General features: G+C 45.9%; 1 protein-coding gene across 5 annotated transcripts in view; it reads left to right on the plus strand.

The window, feature by feature from the left end:
* Kit (KIT proto-oncogene, receptor tyrosine kinase) overlaps positions 1 to 19,881 on the plus strand; it is a 79,413-nt gene that overhangs the window by 9,285 nt on the left and 50,247 nt on the right. The gene's annotated exons all lie outside the window — the stretch shown is intronic.

The following is a 19,881-nucleotide window of genomic DNA, read 5'->3' on the forward strand; positions in this document are numbered from 1 at the left end:
AATGTTTTTGTATTTATTTTCATCTAATGCATATGCTTAACGCAGGGAAGTAGTAGGGATGTTTCAACTGTACCAGAACAGAAAGTGCCACTGTGATAGAAGAGGACCCACCGCCCCAGTTTTTAAAATAAGCTTAGCATATGTAGAAGGGGTTGTGAGTTTCTCCTTCAGATCTGAATGTGTTGCCTCATTTACATTTCCAGCATTTTTCAAGGGACATTACTTAAAATTATCATCCTGTTTAGAACCACTGTCTCCATAAGGGGCTGGGGGAGCGAGTGCCAGCGGGCAAGAAGCATCTCCTGACACAGGAAGTGCAAGGGACAGCAGCAGTGTCAGCTGTTGTCCAGCACAGTGCCTACTGTGGTGCTGCTCTTGAACAGAGCCTGTATGAGTAGCTGTTAAAGTTGGGTCGGGGTATAGCAGTGAATATCCTCGACCTGGGGCTTTATGTTCTAGTGAATTCTTTCCTCTCGAGAGCCCAGAAAAGCAGGGAGTAAAGAGAGAAGTGTGAAGGCCTGTCTTACAAAAATCTACTGAATTTAGACTTAATGACCAGTGGTGTCTGGTCAGTGAAGTGACAAGCAAAGAAAGGCCCGCGAGGGCAAACTAGGAGGCCAGGGACAGGAGCTGGGCCTGCAAGGATAGAGTGGAGGGCAGTGGGAGTTCTGGAGTGATTTGGGGATACTGCCTTCCCAGGAAGGGCTGACCAAATTGGCTGTTAACCCAGTGGATTGCCATTGGACTCTTTGTCATATATGACAGGGACCAAGTCAGAATTGAAACACTGGGGCATCCCATACCTTCAGGATTTGGGGTATCTTTAGTGTGCCAGGGTGTCTTTCTTGTTGGTCTGAAGATTTGGAACCCTTTGTTCTAGAACATACCAGAATGTTCTTCTTTCTTAGCTGAGGGAGATGTTTCAGATGCTCTTTGGTTCTACAGGAGGATCAGGGGTGGGTGGGGTGGGAGCTAGTTCTGTACCACAATTAAAACATCCTTTTATCTTTTTATTAAGAAATTAGGCATGACCATATTAAAGCCTACAAGACTGTACTGGGACAAAGTACAGTCTTGTCCCTTAGATACTGCCGGCCTGTAAGTCCCAATCCTGTTGCCATGTTTGGTCAGGATGAAGTACCAGCAGGGAGATGTCACGGGAAGAACATAGTGAGGTTTATTTATTTATTTTTGCATCCTAGCCTTTAGAATGGCCTTTCGGATATCCAGAAAGTGTTAAAGCTCTTCAGTTTTAAAAATGGGATTTACTGAACTGGGAATTGGGACTGGGGAATCAGGACTAGAAGTCTTTATCTCTCTGTCCTTGGATGATGGACATCTGGTCCTTGTGGAGGGATCTAGGGATAGATCATGGTCCCCTCTTGACTGGAACTGGGAAGGACATCCCTAAGTTGGTTGACAGGTCTAGCTGAAGGTTTTAGGGAGGAAGCCCAAGGTGCATGACATGTGGCTTCAAGCGCTGTCGATGAATTCATTGGTTTTGGACATGCACATGTGGGTTTTTACTGGGTTACTTCATTTGTTTGAAGTACTTTTTACGTTTGATAGCTCGTTCTGATCCAGGGTAACATACTGTTGGGGGGTGAGAATTTCAGGGCCTTTGTTTAACTAGACCTTTGCTCTTGCTTTCTCTAGCTGTGATATGTTCCATAACCAAAGCAACTTGGGGGAGGAAAGGGTTTATTGATCTTACCCTACAGGCTAAGAGTTTATCACCCAGGGAAGTCGAGGCAAGGAACCTGGAGACAGGAGCCGACGAAAGGACCGTGGAGGGGAGCTGCTTCCTGGCTTGCCCAGCCTGCTCAGACCCCCCTGATTAGGAATGGCCCCGGGCCCTCCTACAGCAGTCAGCAAATACAAAAGGCATTGCAGATAGATCCTCAGGCCAATTGGATCAAGACAATTCCTCTGTCTAGATGGCCTCTCCCCTGGTGACCCTAGGTTGTGTCAAGTTGATAATAAACCCTTGTCAGTATTACTGTGTTTAAATTTACTATCACTTGACTAAGAAAGAGTAAACCCATTTCAAAAAGCCTCAGGTAGCCTCTGATTTGCATTGTTCCCTGGCCCATTTGAAGACTTTTTAGCAGCCCTTTTTATTTCAACATGGAGGAACATTTAGCTTGATAGTTGCATTGTTGCTGGTGTTTTTAAGACATTGTTTTATGTAGCCCAGGCTGGCTTCAAACTTAGTATGTAGCTGGGGATATTTCAAACTCCTGGCCTTCTTGCCCTCACCTCACAAAGAGCCGATATTACAGGTGTGTATCACCACACTTGGCCAGCATGTTTTTATCACAGTGGCATTTCAAGGACAACATAGCGAGCTCTCAGATCCACGAGGCCAGTCTCAGCCTCGCCCCTTCCCAGTTTACCATCTCATTCCTATGAAGCTTGATTTTCATCTACAAATATTTTTAGTATGTAGCTCTAAAATACCAATTTCCTTTTGTAAACAGTCACTATGTTGCATCTGATCACTGCACTGGTCCCTGAGCCTTCCTCCTCCTTGGGGGAGGGACACTTTATTTAAGCAGGAAAACAAATCATGCCTCTACCCTGCGGTGGAGTATTCAGTGCTCACCTTTGCCCTGTTGAAAATAAGTAATATAAAAATACAAACAAGTTTGTAAATGTTTGGCTGGAGCTAAGAGCGAGCCTAGGTTTTGGAGGTTCTCCCCGCCATTGCTTCCTTGGTAGGCTTCATTCAGCCCTTGCTCCTGTGGAAGAGGCTGCATGTTTGCTCTGTCACTTCAGGGCAAATTATGCTGATTGCATTCCTCCAACAATTAGCATGTTTCAGTGTCTGCATTTCCTGTAAACTGTTGATTGAGTGGTTGATCATGATCACATTTTGCTTTTAAAGAGAATGCTGGGTAGACATTGTGTTCTCTCTAGTAGACCTTTGAGTCTTTGTGATGATGACAACGACATTCTCCTAATAGGTGCCTTTAGACAGATACCTTTAGAAGCACTCCTGCCTGCCTTTTCTGAGAGCTGTTTTCTATTGGTTTCCTACCATGAGTGACATTTAAATTAGCCACTAGTCTGCTCTCTGTTCCTTCTGTGCCAGGAGCTGGGGATTTGAAGGAGTAAGTATCCATTTCCCTCCTGCAAATTATCTGTTTGCAGAACTTGCTCTCTCAGGTTTTCCAATCAATTCTCTCGGTGACAGGGACTCACCTCTTCCCCACCATCACTTCTCTTAGTGCCAAAAGTCAGCCTGCATCCAGGGTTGGGGGAGATGCCTGGCCATGTGCCTCTTTCTGAAAGGATGCCCTGGGAGGCATCTCAATGATGTGCTCGTGGCAGCTGTCTGTCGTCTTTGTTGGAAAGGTCATATGTCTGATAGAAAGCCTCAGCCATCCTGTCTTTGCTCAGGTATCTCTAATATTTTCCCTGCACTGTCTTTTTGCCATGCAGTGCTGTCAAAGTGAGGCACACTAATCTGATTCTTCTTTGCCTCTGATTTGGCCACATATTTACCTGGTTTACCCACAGGAATGCTTTCTTCACTCTTTGCAGTCCCTTTTAAGAGGTAGTCTTTCTGGAGAAGAGATCACAGCCTTGACATATAATTCTAAGCGTGGCTCTCATTTTCCCTCACTGAAGAGTTGTTGAAGATGAGAAGTTCATATTATTCTCCGATGGCTTCAGAGCCACCAGCAGCGTATGTTGGATCTTCTTTGTCTTTCTTCTAGACCTACCATTTTCTTGGAAATCCTTTTAGTTCCTTTACCATTTGTTTAGAGTCAAATTTTCTAGTTTGTTTAAAATATCCCCAGGGTTCTTCTGTGTAGTCCAGGCTGGCTTCAAACTCTGGATCATCTATTTTAGCCTCCCAAATTCTGCGATTACAGGAAGGGCCATTGTACTCTGAGACACATTCTTGTATTTGTTCTTGTGTTCTGTGTTTTATTTCTGATTGTTTTTTAGCTCTTCACCATCACTTAAAATCTCCACTTTTTTTCTCAACACACTTCAAAGTTTTAAAATGATTTACTTACTTGTATGTGTCTATGGGTAGTTATGCACACACACATATGTGTACATGTATGTTTTTGTATGTGTGGATGGGATCTGAAGAGGATTCTGGGAGCTTCGTATTGTTCTCCATCTATTCCTTTGAGGCAGAGTCCCTCTCCTTGAATCTATAGCTTGGGTTTTCTCAGCTAGACTAAAAACCAATAAGCCCCAGTGCTGTTGTCTCCTTCCATGCCCCCCTCAGATCTGGGATTACAGGTGGGATGCCAATTATTGCTACCTCTCTAGAGGAAATGGAGAGAACGGAGCTGATAAACGAGGCAGACCCATTGCGACTTTAATAGTCTGAGGGTAAAGAAAGAAAGTCACATGAGTAAATTCTCATGAGTTCAAGTTGTTTCCAGTCACAAGTGCAAGCACATGGCAAACACATGTTTTACCCTAGATGCATATAAAGGATAGTTTAAACATTTAATCATCCCAGCAAGCATACTGAGTGATTTGAGGTAAATTGACTCCTGTCCAATACACCTGGGAGCAGCAGGAAGACCTTGCTGCATGCGTGTTGGGATCCGAGCTCCCTCATGACTGCATAGCAAGCACTCTTAACCGGTGATCTCAGCTCCCTGGCTTTAGTGTTCTGATTATACTGCTCTGTGTGGCTTATTTTATTTGCTTAATTTTGTATGTGTGTGGGGATAACTTTGAAATGTTATTTTGTAATTTCACTTTGCAGTCCTTCTGGGGCTTATTTTATTTTTGTTGACCTCTTAATGATTATATTTATTTTGTGTGCCTGTGCACTTCAGCACACGTGCCGAGGTCAGAAGACAACTTTTAAGAGTTGTTTCTCTCCTCCCACTGGGTGTGTCTTTATCAAGTAAGCCTTCTTGGTATTCGGTGATTTTGGTTGGTTTTGCTTTTTGAGACAGGGTCTTACCACGTATCCCTAGCTGTTCTGGAACTCACTATGTAGACTAGAACTCCCCATTCCAGAACTCTCAGAGATCCAGTTACCTGTACTGCTGGGATTAAAACTGTGACCCACTATGCCCAGTCTTTGATTTTTTTTTTCCCTTTTCTTTGCATTTTTTTTTTTTTAAGGTAGGTTTCATGAATGCCAGGCTGGCCTCGAACCCATGATTTCAAATCTTGATTCTCCTTCCATTACTTCCTGTGTACTGGAATTACAGGGATGTGCCACTAGCTGAAAGATTTTACTTTCCACATTAGAGATGTCACCTTGCTTTCTAGTTTTTCTTAAATGACTCTTTGGAATTCAGTAGCAGCTCTCCTGTACTTTTGGGGAGGGCAAGCCAACACTGTCTCCTAAGTTTGGCAAAGCAGAGCTCTCTGCTCATGTTTTAACTAAGTGATGATCTACTCTGCCTTTGTGCTTCTCCCCAGGCCGTCTCCTCAGGCCTTCCTTCTCTTTGCCACTATCTTGTCCTTAGATCCCATCCCCAGCTCTGTCTCTCCTTGTGAGGCTTCATCTGGGGTTGTTAATTCTTAGGGATCAAACTCTCACTCCAGAATACAACAGCACAGCACACTGAATATACATGTGTCTCAGTATCCTCTGCACTTCCTGTCTGTGTGGTTCTTCTCAGAATAAACTGTGACGAGGAGCCATGCTTGCTACTGGTAGTTTGTCCCGACTCCCTTGGCGACACACAGTAGATCACACTGGGCTGTGATGTCATACTTTGGGCTCCCAGTGCACTGAATCACTCTGGGCTGTGATGTCAGAGCCTGGGCTCTCTGCTCATTGGTTCACACAGGCTGTGACGTCATGCTCTGGGCGGCTCCCACGTGGAGTCACATGGGGCGGTGATGTTATGTACTCAGCGCCTTGCACGCACACTGAGTCATGCAGGGCTATGAGTCTTTTGAAGTTGTTGACTTCTGCTCTGTTTGCCCAGTTTTGAGATTGAGATTCATCAGTTGCATTACCACTCCTGAAGCCAAAACAGCCCCCAAACTCTTTAAAGTTACTTTTTTACCATATGGTTTTGTTAATTTATGGATTTGCCAAGCCTGGACCAAAGTGAAATATTAAATGACTGGCTGATGCCTTTGAAAATATAATCTTCCTTGGAAATATCATTTAAAAACATTTGTCGCTGGAGACAAGAGTTGTGTTTGTAAACGATCTGAAAACAGATCAGTGTGAAAACAAATACTTCCTGCCCCTCTGACATCAGCTGTCTGAGCTATTGTTTACATCAAAGCATTATGGTAGAAATCAGCCAGGAGAGCAGGAAGCTCGTTAGGGAGTTGTCTTTGAGGAACACTTGTAAGAACCAACATTCTTTGCCATTGTCTGTCTGGTAAAAGATTCTTGAATTCTGAAGGACACAGTCATTTTTTAGTTTTGAAAGCATTAATGCTACATCTACACATTTAATACCATATAATAAAGGTATCATTGCTACCTAATTGGGTACATTTCCATCCCCTCTTATCCCCAAGTGAAAAATTTTGCATATTTCTAATTATAATCATTTGAAAAAATGTTACCAAGGATTAACATATTTATTTAAATTTCCAGAAATCTCAAATTTTCTTCATCTGACTTGAGTCTCTTTCACTTGGTCTTGATTTCAACTATGCTAAAAGGTTCCTAGCCAGTCGTCGAGGTGAGCGCCTTATAAGCCTTTAACCTCAGCACCTGGGAGGCAGAGGCAGGAGGATCCCTATGAGTCAGAGACCAACCTGGTCTACATAGGGAATGCCAGGACCAAATAGGCTCTGTCTCAAATAAACAAACAAACAAGCTTACAATTCTAGAATGGGCTTGCCTTCCCCACCCTCAGGGACGGCCATATTCTAGAGCTGTGTAGGAAGAACTGGAACTTTCTCAATGGACATACTGGATGGTTTTTTTTGTTGTTGTTTATTGGTTTTCTCAGTAAGATCAGTTTCAGGCATTTTTCTCTTGTTCCCTGCAGACACTGAGATCATTTTACACAAGGGGCCGCTTAGGAAGGATTCCTTGCAAAAGGGAAACAGGCTTAATGTGTGGCTCTGAGTGAATGTCACCCCAGAAAAATTAAGAGAAAAGTGAACACTCATTAAGCAAATTGACCAGCAAGAGTCCTGATGAATGTTGAATCAAATCTGAATACACCCATCTTGTCCATTAGCGTGTTTTTACACCAGCGCAATTGTTTGGCTCTAATTATTTTCTATTTTGCGTATTTGAATGTAGAATGGCTACAGAATTAACTGTTGCAGGGCAATTATCTGATTAGCAATTGAAGAAAATGGTCAATGGTAGCCAACCACTCACCAAGAAAAGCTTGGTAGGCGACGGAAGGTCTTTGGCACAGGGCTCTGTGGGGACCCTGAAATAAACTGTTGGGAGCCAGACATTTGGAAGGGTTATTAATGCTACAGACAGACAGACAAACAGACAGACAGACAACAGCATGGCGAGAGCTCTGAGGAGAGTTCAGGCCCCAGTGCCACAGACAGCATGATGGGGTTCTGAAAGAGAGAGCAGCCAGGTCCCTTTTCAGAGTTCTCTGAGGGAAGTAGCAGAAAGGCTCTGCTTCCCTTGCGGGTAGCATTTATTTCTATCTGAGGGAGGTAACCGATCTGTTCAACCATGTAAGGGTGCCCCTGCATCAGGGGACCCCCGTGTTCCATATTGCACCAGAGTGGGCTAGGAGGCCCCCAGAGCGGGAGAGCACCGCAAGATTGCGTGCCAGGCCCTCCGAGTCACTGAGCCAGATTGAGGTCTGATGCGCTGCAGAAGTTGTCTTCGCCACCAGTGTCACTGTTCTGGAGTCCTGTAGCTGTGACTGGTGCATTCTGCAACATTTCCCACTTGAGAGCTCGGGGATCTGAGAAATCTGTGCACGTACGCACGCCTGGCTGCCAAGGCTTGTCAGGGGGACCCAGCGCGGGGCCGATTTCTAGGTGTAAAAGCCACTCAAGAAAATCTGTTTCTGCAGGTTCTCCCTGAGTTCCAAGACAGAGAGATCCCGGTATGGTTTCTTGCTACAGTAATGGCTGGTGTCCTGAGTCAGAGGGATTTTTGGTTTTGGTTTTGCTTTTCCCTACTAGCCCGCTAACTACTGTGTAGGTCATATCAGTTCTCCGACTGTCAGGACTAACCTCATCAGGCACACCTGGGACCAGGTAAAGATGCCAGCTGGCTCTCTTCCTGGGTTTCCAGCCCCTTGATTTAACCAGGCCATCAGGGGAAGGAAGCTGCTGCAGGCTGAAGGTTGAGAACCACCAGCTGATGGGATCGGAATGGCTGAGCTTCATCCCAGCACAAGGCTCAGGCAGGCCTTCTTGAGTCCCTTGAAGCTCAGACCGGGTGCAGTTCTCAGTTCTCCTTCTGACAACCTAAGAAAGGTAGACGGGAGTTTCAGTTAGTCCAGACAGGAAAGCAGACAGCTACAATACTGAGGGGCTGTGCAGAGGTTTCCAGAAGCAGGTGTGTGCGTTGAGGGAGGCGAAGCAAAGGCCTCGCTGCAGGTGATATTTTCAGAGGATAAGTAGGATTAGCACCTATCTTGATTCCAGCCTTTCAGAGACTACCCACCCAGTATTGCTCACCTATGTGGGCGTAGACAGATATCCCTTGGTTCCTACTGCCACACACACTTGCCTCCTGCCACACACACTTGCCTCCTGCCTTGCCCTCACAGCTGCCTTAGCTTCCATACAGATATGTGGATTCCTGGCCTCTGTTTACTGCCTGGGGCACAGAAGGCACCCCGAGTTCCTGGTGCACCCCAGTTTCCAGCTCCTGCATCTCCCCTTGCAATCCTCTTCCACCCCTAGGGTGAGTCAGGCCAGCTCTTTTGTGCTCCCTGGTTCCTCACAGTTCTCACAGAGTAATTATAGAAATGTATAATTATTGGTTTGTTGCCCAACCAAGAGCTAAGAACAAACAGCACGGGTTTGCGGTGGTCACGGGGAGGTCTTGTACACCCTTGCTCTAAGGGCCCGGCACGCAGCTAGACTTCAGTGTAGTACTTTTGGGTAATGCGGATGGAGATAAGGCCTAGTCTTTACCCTTATTTCAAGGACACCTGAGCTTAAGGCTATGTGATAGCGATCCAGTTTTGCTGAGTTTTAGGAAGGCTGCTCTAGCTCAACTGGCAGCTGGTGCTGCTGCAGTAGCCACTTCTTGCTTGGTTTGAAGCTCAGTTCTGGCTACGGGATGCAGGAGAGATCAGGTTTTTGAGGGTTAGTCTTCCAGGGAGATGGCAGAAAGGAGAGAACCTTCACTTGGAGATCTTGGAGATGTCGTGATGCAGGGTCAGAGGCCAGCAGTCTGCATTGGAAAGATACCGGGAAAGTTTTCATGGAAACGGGTGCTTTCCATCTCTCCCGGGGCTTCTGAGCACAGCTACCCGCTTTGTGCAACAAGAATCGGAGTGCGCGGGTATCGTGTTCTTCTCACACAGTCACAGAAGAGAGATGCAGGGGCTAGAGAGGTGGCTTAATGCTTAAAAGTGCTTTCTGCTGTTAACAGAGGATTCAGTTAGGTTCCAGCAACCAGCTCGTGTACTCATAACAACAGACAGATGGACAGACAGACAGAGACAGACAGACATACACATACACACATACACACACACACACACACACACACACACACATGCACATAGGCAGACACATATGCATACCCATAGACACACACAGACACATACAGACACATGCTAATACAAATGTAAAGAAGAAAGAAGCACCCATTAATTGGTCTTGCCCTGGCTAAAGCTCTGTATTCCCTTTCTAGAAGATGACAACTAGGGGACTTCATCTCAGCAGCAGCAGCTGCAGCCATAGATGGGGGCATCTGTCTAACGTAAGAGACTCGGCCTCACTGGTCTTTATGAGAGGCATTGGCAGTAACACTCATGCATGTCATTTATAAAAACAGCGTAGCCTTAAGAAACTTTTTTTTTTTTTTGAAGATAGTATTTCAAGGCCTAGAGGGTAAACATGCTCACGTGCTTATGGGAATCTCGAGCTGAGTGGAAAAACTAGTGATCTGTGACTATTTGAAGTTATCAGGTGTATGTACACATGAAGTTTTCCCAGCGCTTTGGACTGAACCAAGGGCCTCACTCGTATCCACTCTCCAAGGACTCTGCCACTGAGCTACGCATCACAGGCCCTGCAACATACTTCCCTATCTTTGTGGTAGGAGTCTGCTTGGGTTTAGTAAATTCGTAAAACAGTAAATTTAGGAACAAAAGTTGTAAGTGTTTATGAGGCATGTGAGAACCATGGAGTATGGAGCTGACTAGGGCTGTGGGTGCCCCAGAGGGACGTGATTTGTGTCCCATGTCCTTTGTCTTAGCGTCTTCACCAAGTACCATTTTCCTCCTGATTTAAGGGAATTCTGTATCGCCTTTCCTGTCCCCTACCTTTCCCTCTTCCTGCTTCCTCTGGGCTCAGTGTTTTCTTGGTCCTTTCTCCGGTTGGTACTTCAGGTGCCACCAGCTTTCGCTGTGACATCACCAGCATCACATAGGCTCTGAAAGGAGTTAGTGATGGTTTGAGGATCCTGAACAACTCCACAAGTGACTTCCAGACATCTCCACTGAGGCCCGGAGAGGCCAGTTTGCTTCACTGCTTTGGCTCGGGATCCTTGTGTGGCTTCAAAACCTACTCTGGTGTCCCTGTATTTCTATGGTGTCACCTGCTTACCCAAGCCCAGGGCAGCATCTGTCACTTATACCCTCTGGTTTAGCTTCGTGTCTAGACATTTAAAAATGCTGTATAAAGTTACAAAGTTGAAGAATTCCCCACCCCTACCCTAACACCCCCACCCTTACCCCTCCACCCTACCTCCACCCCCACTCCCGAGAACTTCAGGCTATAACTGTTAACTTTTGGTCCTTGATTTTTCTCCTGGGGATGAGCACATGCAGGCCACCCAGGCTGAGCCTCTGCCCTTTACCAGAGACTATTTTCTCTTCCTTCTGGTAAGAAGGAAGCCCTTAAGTTCTGCAAGTTCTACACAGGCTAGCTGTCTTCCTAGACGTCTCTAGCACCTACAAAACAGATTCTCCTCTTTGGCAAGGTAACAGGAAGGAGAGTAGAGATGGCTCACCAAATGGTTCTTTGGGGATTCGCCGCTGGCCTGTTATCCAGGGCTGCAGTGCACTGCCGCCCCGGAATAGAAGTCTCAAGGCAGAACAGTTAACAACTGCCTCTGCCCTTTCCTCCAGCAACTGCCTCAGAGAAAATTTCTTGTGGGAAACATGACTGCTTTAGTCCCCACTTCTGTAAGATGACATCTTGACAATAGAAACAGAAGGAAATTTTCCTGTTTGCAAGTTGTGTGGGAAAAGGGAAGGTACAATTTTCCTTATTTGACAGGCTCCTTAAAAGTAGGTTTTAGAGTATATTTCTGAGTAAAATGTATTGACTTACCCATTATGAAGAAAATTAGCATATTCATCTAGTTTAGTCAAGTATAATTAATGCGTAGCATCTTTTCAAAGCTAGAAAGTCAGAGAGGCCCCTCTCCAAAGTGTTGATCACAGTTGAAAATGCCTCAGGGAAACCATCCAAATGTCAGGATGAGTAGAAAAAAAAAAAAAGCGTGGCCCAATCGTGCACTGGAGGCTTAGTCAGCCTCGAATAGGGATAGGGTTCTGACGCGATGCAGTGTAGACGGGCCTCTGTGACTCTCCAAGGGAAACATGGAAGTTACTTACTCAAGGGCAAACAGTGTATGCGAACTCTCATTCAAGGTACCTAGAATGCCAGATTTGTAGAGATAGAAAGTGGATTGGGGAGACTCAAGAGATAAAGAAGTGTAAAGTTACTAGCTGGTGGGCGGGAAAGACGGGAACATGTGAAAATGACCTGTGATGGTAGCTGATGGTACTTATTGTACCTCTCAGCTGTGTACAAAGGGTTAAAGCGGTAATTGAATATTATGCATATTTTATCTAATACATTCTGAAATGCCCCAATTGCCATATGCATGTACATATGTCTGCATATGTGTGCACACACACACATGGATGTGTGAAAATGTTAATCATTTCTTACCTAATGTCTCATTCGACATCATTAGAACTTGATGCTGTGGGAGTGGAAATAGACCCTAGGCTCTCCAAAGCTTTATTTGCAGCCATGTTTTTGACTTGTAACCATTACCACCTCACATCCCTTCCTGGGCCTGCAGGAGTGCCATTTAGTAGAATTCTAAGACTCCTGAGAGAACATGGCATGCTGGGAGGGCACTACCATATCCACACGCACAGGCCATGCCTGTCACCGGAAGACGAGCACTCCTGACATGGATCTGTGGCCAGCACCTTCATATATCCCTGCAGGCCCCATGTGCGCTGTGTAGCCAGGGAGGCTGCTGGGAGCTGTCATCTGTGGCCTGGAGTCTGACTGTCCTGCTGTAGAGTGTGGCTGAACTGATCCTTGCCTCCCTTCTCGACCTGTCTCCTGCTTTGTTCTCTGCGTTCTTGAAGTTAAGGAAGTTAATGTTGAAAGGAGTGGATAGACTGCCCCACACCATCCCCAGCCAATGGCCGCACAGATGGTGAGCTGGGTCCTTGTTCTGGTGTTTATGAGAGACCACTCCTTAGTGCTTCTTATCTGGTTTACATTTCAGTAAGTGCTTTCCAGAAATCAAAACACGGAAACCTACATATTTACAGCAGGAGCTGTGCTGGATGATGGGGAAAACCCAGTGGAAATGAGAAAGTTCCTCCTCTTGAGCTCTGTGATGGAGCCACATGTATTGTCCATGTCAAACCCAGGGCTTGCCTCATTCCCTAGAGGCCAAGTTCTTAATGGCTGGGGAGAGCTTCCTCTCTTTGGGCATCTCTGAGCCAGGGTCAGGGGGTAGTCCTGTTTCCTCAGACAACTCCGTTGGATTTTTCTTAGGATGAGTGAGCAGGGACTGTTTTAAAGGAAATGTTTTTCTGGGAAAACCTGAACTTCTGGGAACTGTATCTGGAAGCAAGTTCTGAAAAGCAATTAGTTAAGAAGAATTCTCACTGGGGTGTGTTAGACCAGGAATTACTGACCTGGTAGCATCTAGTTATGTCACAGGGCTTTGAGTACTTTTCTGCATCCAGCCCCAAATCTTTAAGGAGAACCCTTTATCTTTACCCCTAATGTTCTAAGTATTTGATTATGGGTCCCAAATTTTTCAAAAATGTTTAGACTACTCATATTTATCTTTAATTTTTATTTATTTTTACTCTGTGTGTATGTGTAAGGGTACACGTATGCCATGACACACGCGTGTGGAGGTCATAAGCTAACTTTAAAGAGTCGCTTCTTTCCTTCTCTCTTGTGGATCCCAGAATTGAATTCAGATCAGGCTTGCCAGAAAAAGCCTTTATCTGCCGGGCAGACTTGCTAGCCCTGGACTTTTAAGCAGACACTCTAAGAGCAGTGATCTAAGTTTCCTGTAGTGGTGGATGCTTAGAGGCGGATCTCAACTAGCCCAGCTGGGCCAGGAGTTGATTGAGGTAAGGGATGACCTTGAACTCCTGACACTTCTGGAAGCAGAGGCAGGCAGATTTCTGAGTTCGAGGCCGGCCTGGTCTACAAAGTGAGTTCTAGGACAGCCAGGGCTACACAGAGAAACCCTGTCTCGAAAAACAAAACAAAACAAAACAAAAAAAGGGGGCTGGGATTACAGGCCCAGGTGACCCACCACAGTATAGGAAGTGCTCTGGAGTTGAAGCCACGGCCTTTGATGTATGAGATGGACTCTACTCTCTGAGGTACACCCCCAGCAGGTCCTGGACCTCTCACATCTCTTGAGACTTTTGGACTTTAAGTCTTGGGTAAAAAGAATTCCCTCAGTAGAATACAGAACGTCTGTGTATCTGTCTCCACCTTGTGCAGCCTCCCTTTGCTAGTTGTTTGAAAACAAACTCAGGCAGTTATGGGTTTTGTTTAAAATGTACAAATATTAAATCACAGCCAAACCAAACATTTCACATTTTCGCCCTGTCCCTCAATCAGCATGTAGCTGTGCTTGAAAGCCAGATTGTAAAGCCCTCAGAGTCCTTTTCAGTCCCTTTGCAGTAGCAGAACATGACATCCCTTTGATCTTGGGTATGCTTTTCAAAAGGCACGGGCAGCCTGGGGGCATCTTCTTTGCCACCAGATAGCAAGATTTTGGGGTAGGGGGCGGGGCACACCCCACTAAGACTTAGAGCTCCAAGGGGCTCTTCCAAGGAATCTGAAAGAAGTTCTTAACAGCAAAGTAAGAGGTCAGGGGCACAAAAGCCCGAAGCTGGGAGCAGCTGGGCCCTCTGTAGTGCCTGCTATTGCTCCAGAGACAGACATGGGAGATCGCCTCAGCTCAGGCATTGGAGACAAGCCTGAGCAACATAGCAAGATTTTATCTAAAAGATTAAAACAACAGTAACAAACAAAGACCCCCAAAGCTGAGAAGCAGAAGCACACCCTACCGGAAGGTGTGATCCGTGGTGGAGGTGATTTATTAGCCCTGAACCTGTCCAGTGGTTAGGACGGAAACTGAAGCGCTCCCTGAGTTCCTGCTTTGGGCAGCAGAGGCAGGAAGGGTTCAAGGTGCAGGTGGATCCATCTGGCTGAAGTCCCCATGCAGCAGAGCAGGTAGGAGGGGGATGGAGAAGGTAGCCTCTCACCCCTGCCTTGCTGGGGGCTTCCTTCTCTGGCGGCCGGGCCGGGGAACTGTGCTTCTTCCAAGATCCTTAAGATTCCCCTCACCCAAGCCTCTTATGCAGTGCGACTGCAGGCTTGCCCCCATTACTTTTATGAAACCTGGGCAAATCAGCCAGGCCTTATTCTTCACTGGTATTTCTCCATTTGGACTCCTCTGTTGGCCCTAGCAGAGAGTCTCGTCTCCCTTGTGTCACAGATATATGGCACAAAATATGAGAGGCTTAACGTTGTGTCTCACCCTGACTCTGGTGACCCTGAGCCAGTATGGGCTCCTGCATCCAGGATCCCAGCCAGCATCCTGGGAGCTACTTCTAGCTTGTCGAAGATCTTTAGTCTCCTCCCTCCCTCAGTGACTTTGGGCCTTGTCCTCTATGGCTCTGGTCTTTGTAATCTACCTGCCCCCAGTGATTTCACAGATACCCTAAGTACCACCACTTGGACTAGTAAGAATATAAGTGTGTCCCTGGCCCTCACTTCTGTCCTCTGACCTCTAGAACCTAGCCACTACACTGGTCCAAATATCCCTAAGTCTGTTTTTCTTCTAATCACTTGGCACCCCCAATGTCCCATCACAGAAGCCTAAAACATGAGCGTTGTCTTGTTTCTGCACTGTCCAGGGCCAGCTTTCCTGGAGTCCTCTTAAGCACTTTGAAATACGCATCTCAGGTGGCGGACCTACAGACTGGCTGTCCTACAGAAGGCTCATTGCTGGCCAGCTGCTTTTCTGTTTCTCTGCTGACTTTGTTCTAGTCCTGTTCTCTCAGGGCAGGCTCCCTTCTATAGAGAAGCAGGCCCTGGGCTGGTCTCCCCACTCTAACCAACCTCCAGCTGACACTCGCTTCTGTCCCTCTGGGGGCTTGTACTTGAACCCCCTCTCATCCTGCCTGCAGCCTGGCCATACACTTTTTTTCAACTTGAACTCTGAACTCCGGGAACCCCTTTCTGATCTCTGCCAATACTCCATCCCTTTCTCAGGTCAGCTCACTTTAATGCAGATACTCCTTAAGTTACCATAGTAGGAATGCTGATTTTTTAAAAAAAAAAAAAAACCCTTAGAAGTTATAAATGTATTTAATTAATACACTCAACCTGTCAGGCATCCTAGCTTAGCTGAGCCTATCTGAGACTCAGAACTGTTAGCCCGCAGTTGGGCCAAATAAGAAAGCACCAAAAGTCCAAGGCCAATCTCCAGGGAGGCTTGCTTCTCAGTGCTCCTAAGGTGAAGAGCCAGGGATGGATAGCCCCTTTGCCACTTCACTGATCTCTGGCTGTGAGCCTCCCTCCTCCCGCTTGGTGGTTTGTGGGCCTTGTGCTCTCAGCTCTCAGCACTCCCATGGAGGGGCTGAGTTCCTGTTGGTTTGTGGAAACACAGCTCACACCTGTTGTACTAATTACTGACACACCCACTTTATTACGTTTACACTCTCCTCTGTCGCTCTTCTGCCAAGAGGCTCATCTTTAGGCCAAGCTTTATGGATGCCTCTGAAGGAGCTGCTTCTAAAAACACCCTGCAAAGATACCTTGTCGGTTTTGGTTTTTGTTTTCGTTTTGTTTTGTTTTGTTTTGTGAGTTTTGAAACCTACTTCAAGTGGCTGTATTTCTATTGCTTGAAACACCAAGTTGGGTCATGACTCCCAACAGACCATGCACGAACTCAAAATGTATCTCATCTCTAAACACTAAACAGACATTTGCATTAAACAAAGGGGTTGTTTTCAGGGCCTGTGGCCTAGGTGACAGCAGAGTGTGTTTACATTATTTTTCAAACGTATGTGACCTTGGCGATGAATTCTGCCAGTACTGCTATCTTTATAGTAGTGAATTAAAGTTTACCCAGAAAGCCCTTCGGAGATCCCAGGGTGTCGTGTCCGTGTGTGAGTGAGCTCACACTTGGCCAGGAAGATACTTTGAAAGTCTCAGTAGTTTGGGCATAAAGTAATTTGATTTATTTCAAAGCACGTGCTACCCGAAGTACATTTGATTTTTTTTTTTTTTTTCATTTAGTGTACAATGTGTAAAACAACAGGAAGGGATAAAGCTCTTTGTCACTGTGGGTAGTAAACACACACAGGCTGTGGTGTGGTGTAGGATGGTGGTCTTGGGTACTGACCCATCTCCTAGACACACCTTCTTGTGAGCTGAGAGCTCACTGGCTGAGGGATGCTGCAGGTCCAGCCCCTCATAGGAGTGGCTTAACCTGATTCCCTGGCCAGCCTCTTTGAGGCTGTATCTTTGAGAAGCTGCTCTCATCCTCACACACATGTGCAGATTCCCCAGACTCCGGTATCCCGGCCCCTTCCCTCCCCCTGGTCCTTCTGGGAAGCACAGTAGCTGCTCCCTTCATGCTCCCTCCCTTCTCCTCTCGTTACTTCATTCACGTTATCTGTCTTCTGTACAAGGCTCTGGGTTGCCCACCAGCACCCTGTTATAGTTATGTGATAGATTCCTGCTGGAGGGATTGCCTTTGGCATAGCATCATGCAGACAGTTCGAGGCCCTCTGGGACCTGGCTTCCCTTAGTGTGTGGGTGACCCAGAGTCTCCCTACCTACTTTTGGGAGTGGTTTGAGGGCCTGTATGACATTCATAGAGCCCTTCCTCACTGCCTACAGCTTAGTTCTAGTCCCAGTACCTTCTTTGGAAGGTCTCCAGGGTGTTGTGGGCAATTACCAGGATCCTTCCATCTTGGTTCTTCCCCACTCTATTCCTTTGGGACTGTAAAAGTATGTCAGAAACAAAACGACACTCAGGCCATCAGACTTTCTTTTTACTCTAAATGGTAACTAAGCACAGAAACTTAGGAACATTTGAGCTACAAGGTCTGGAGGCTCTGTCTTCTCCTGGCCTACTTCTCCAAAACTAGACAGCGTGGGTTTCCTTCCCTGATCGCTTCTTTATCTGGTTCCTTATATTTGCCTACAAAGAAGGAAAGACTTTGAAGTGACTTCCTCACTTTTAACCCCATCTAGACATCCAGGCTTTGCAGGGATGCACAGTTAACCGGAGCCAACCACTACCGCAGGGGCTGGGGAGCAACAAGCTCAGCCAGCCAGGGAGGATTCCTGTTTGGGCCTCAGTTTTGTTAATTGATACATTGTAACAAACACTGGTATTGTCTTCATTTGTTTTGTTGTGTTTTTAAAGGAAAATTGCCATACAACATACTGTATCTTCAATGGAGAGCCAAATTCTTTGAGATTTGGTTGCTTTTGAGTTTCAGGCGTTCTCAGGAATTCCGAGCTGCCGTTCTTGCTGGGCATGTTCCACACCTCCGCACACCAAACGCAAGCTCTGTGGACCATAATTCAGTTTCCTCCCAAGAAGTTCTCCTCAGCCGCGCTGAATACAGGCTACAAATTGGAGGGCCCCTCTAATCTTAATCTAATCTAAACGTTTCACCCACATTAAATCCAACAATAGATCTCCCAGTGAGGCACCCTTACAGTTTTCGTTAATCTTGAGCCTTCAGCTGTTTCCACATTACCAGCACACACACATTTGTGTGTGTATGTGAGTTTTCACAGCACATACTTCATACATGTAACTGATACATAATATATCTGTATGCATCCTAGAGAGGTTTGGGGATAAAGTCAGATGACTCAGGCAGTGTGAGAAGTAGTCGGTCATCCTGGGACACAAATGTCTGGGGCTCCAGCTCCTGTGGTGTCAGCATGAGCTTCAAGGTCCTTCAGCTCAGAGTTAAAAGGGTCCTTTCAGCACTGGCTGCTTCAGACAATGAGGGATTCAGTTTGTTTGTTTATTTATTTATTTATTTGCAATTGTTTTTAATGACTCAATTTAAGCCACACTGAGGGCCACACAGAGTGTTAGCTAAGAGTGAGCCAGGGCCCACTGGAGAAGGTTTAGGTAGGTTTTGTACAACATTTTCATTTGTTTTATTTTAACTTCAGGGTTTTTTGGTTGGTTGGTTGGTTGGTTGGTTGGTTGGTTGGTTTCTTTGAAACAGCTTTTTTTTTTTTTTCTATGTAGCCCTGGCTACCATCAAACTCAGAGCTGCCTGCCTTCGCCTCCTGAGTGCTGGGATAAAAGGCATGTACCACCATGCCTGACTTCATTTTAGTTTAGTTGTTGGGTTTCTTTTTTTTTTTTAAACAATGGTACAGTATACTCAACATAGAATGTACTATTCTGAAGTATCTAGCTCAGCAGTGATGAGAGGGTACACACTGTGGGACAGTCACCATCCCTTCTCATTTCCAGGGTCTCTTTGTCCTCCTGCAGAGAGGCCAGGTGTAAACTGAGCTTCTATCCCTCCCCCACTTCCAGCCCCTAGTAACTGCCACTCGGCTTGATTCTGATTTGCCCAAACCCAGGTATTTCATATAAGGAAGGACATGTATTTATTTGTGTCTTTTTCATGTTGTAGCGTGTCAGTACTTCATTCTTTTTTTACGGCTTACTAATATTTCATTGCATTAACACACAACATGTGTGCTTCATCTTCCTGTAGACAGTTGTGCTCTTTCTGCCTCTGGGTTCCATTAAGTAATGCAACAAAATGCCATTGGGGTATGTTTGAGTCCCTGCTTTGAGCTGATTTTGACCTGATTTTGGATAAATTTTACATGGATTCTAGGGAAGACACTGTGGTATGTGAGGAGGCTCTGAGGGAGGAAGATGCATTGATGTTCCTTTAGCACGGTCGGTGCTAAGACTTTTCATTGTTGCTTATTTATGTACCCCCTCTGTCAAGGGACTGTCGCTTTTGTTTTGTTTTGTTTTGTTTTGTTTTGGTGAGCAGAGCCTACACTCAGCAAGGACTTGTAAGCCCTTTCTGGAGAGCAGCTGTGTTTGCCATCCGACCCTCCTTCCCCTTAGCTTCCATCTCTAGGGTGCTGAGTTTTATCTTATGTCATTTTCTGTTGATTCATCAATTAACATGTTCAGGGACAAGAAAAGAAATCTTACTACTGTCAATAGCCACACGTGATTTAGGAAGTGTGTCCATTTAGTGATGCAAAAATCTTGGTGGGAGACAAAAGGCAGCCAAATAAACCAATGGTTGAAAGCTTGCTGTATTGAATATCACGTATACACATCAAAATGTGTATTTCAAACTGGTCTCATGGCTCATCTGAGACACTGAGGAATGAAATTGTGTGGGTAGGAGCGTGGAGGTATGGAGGTGAAGGGGGTAGGGAGGTGAGGGTGGGGAGGTGGAGGGGTGGAGAGGTAGAGGGGTGGGG

This window comes from Mastomys coucha, unplaced genomic scaffold (assembly GCF_008632895.1).
Source record: "Mastomys coucha isolate ucsf_1 unplaced genomic scaffold, UCSF_Mcou_1 pScaffold22, whole genome shotgun sequence".
Taxonomy (NCBI): domain Eukaryota; kingdom Metazoa; phylum Chordata; class Mammalia; order Rodentia; family Muridae; genus Mastomys; species Mastomys coucha.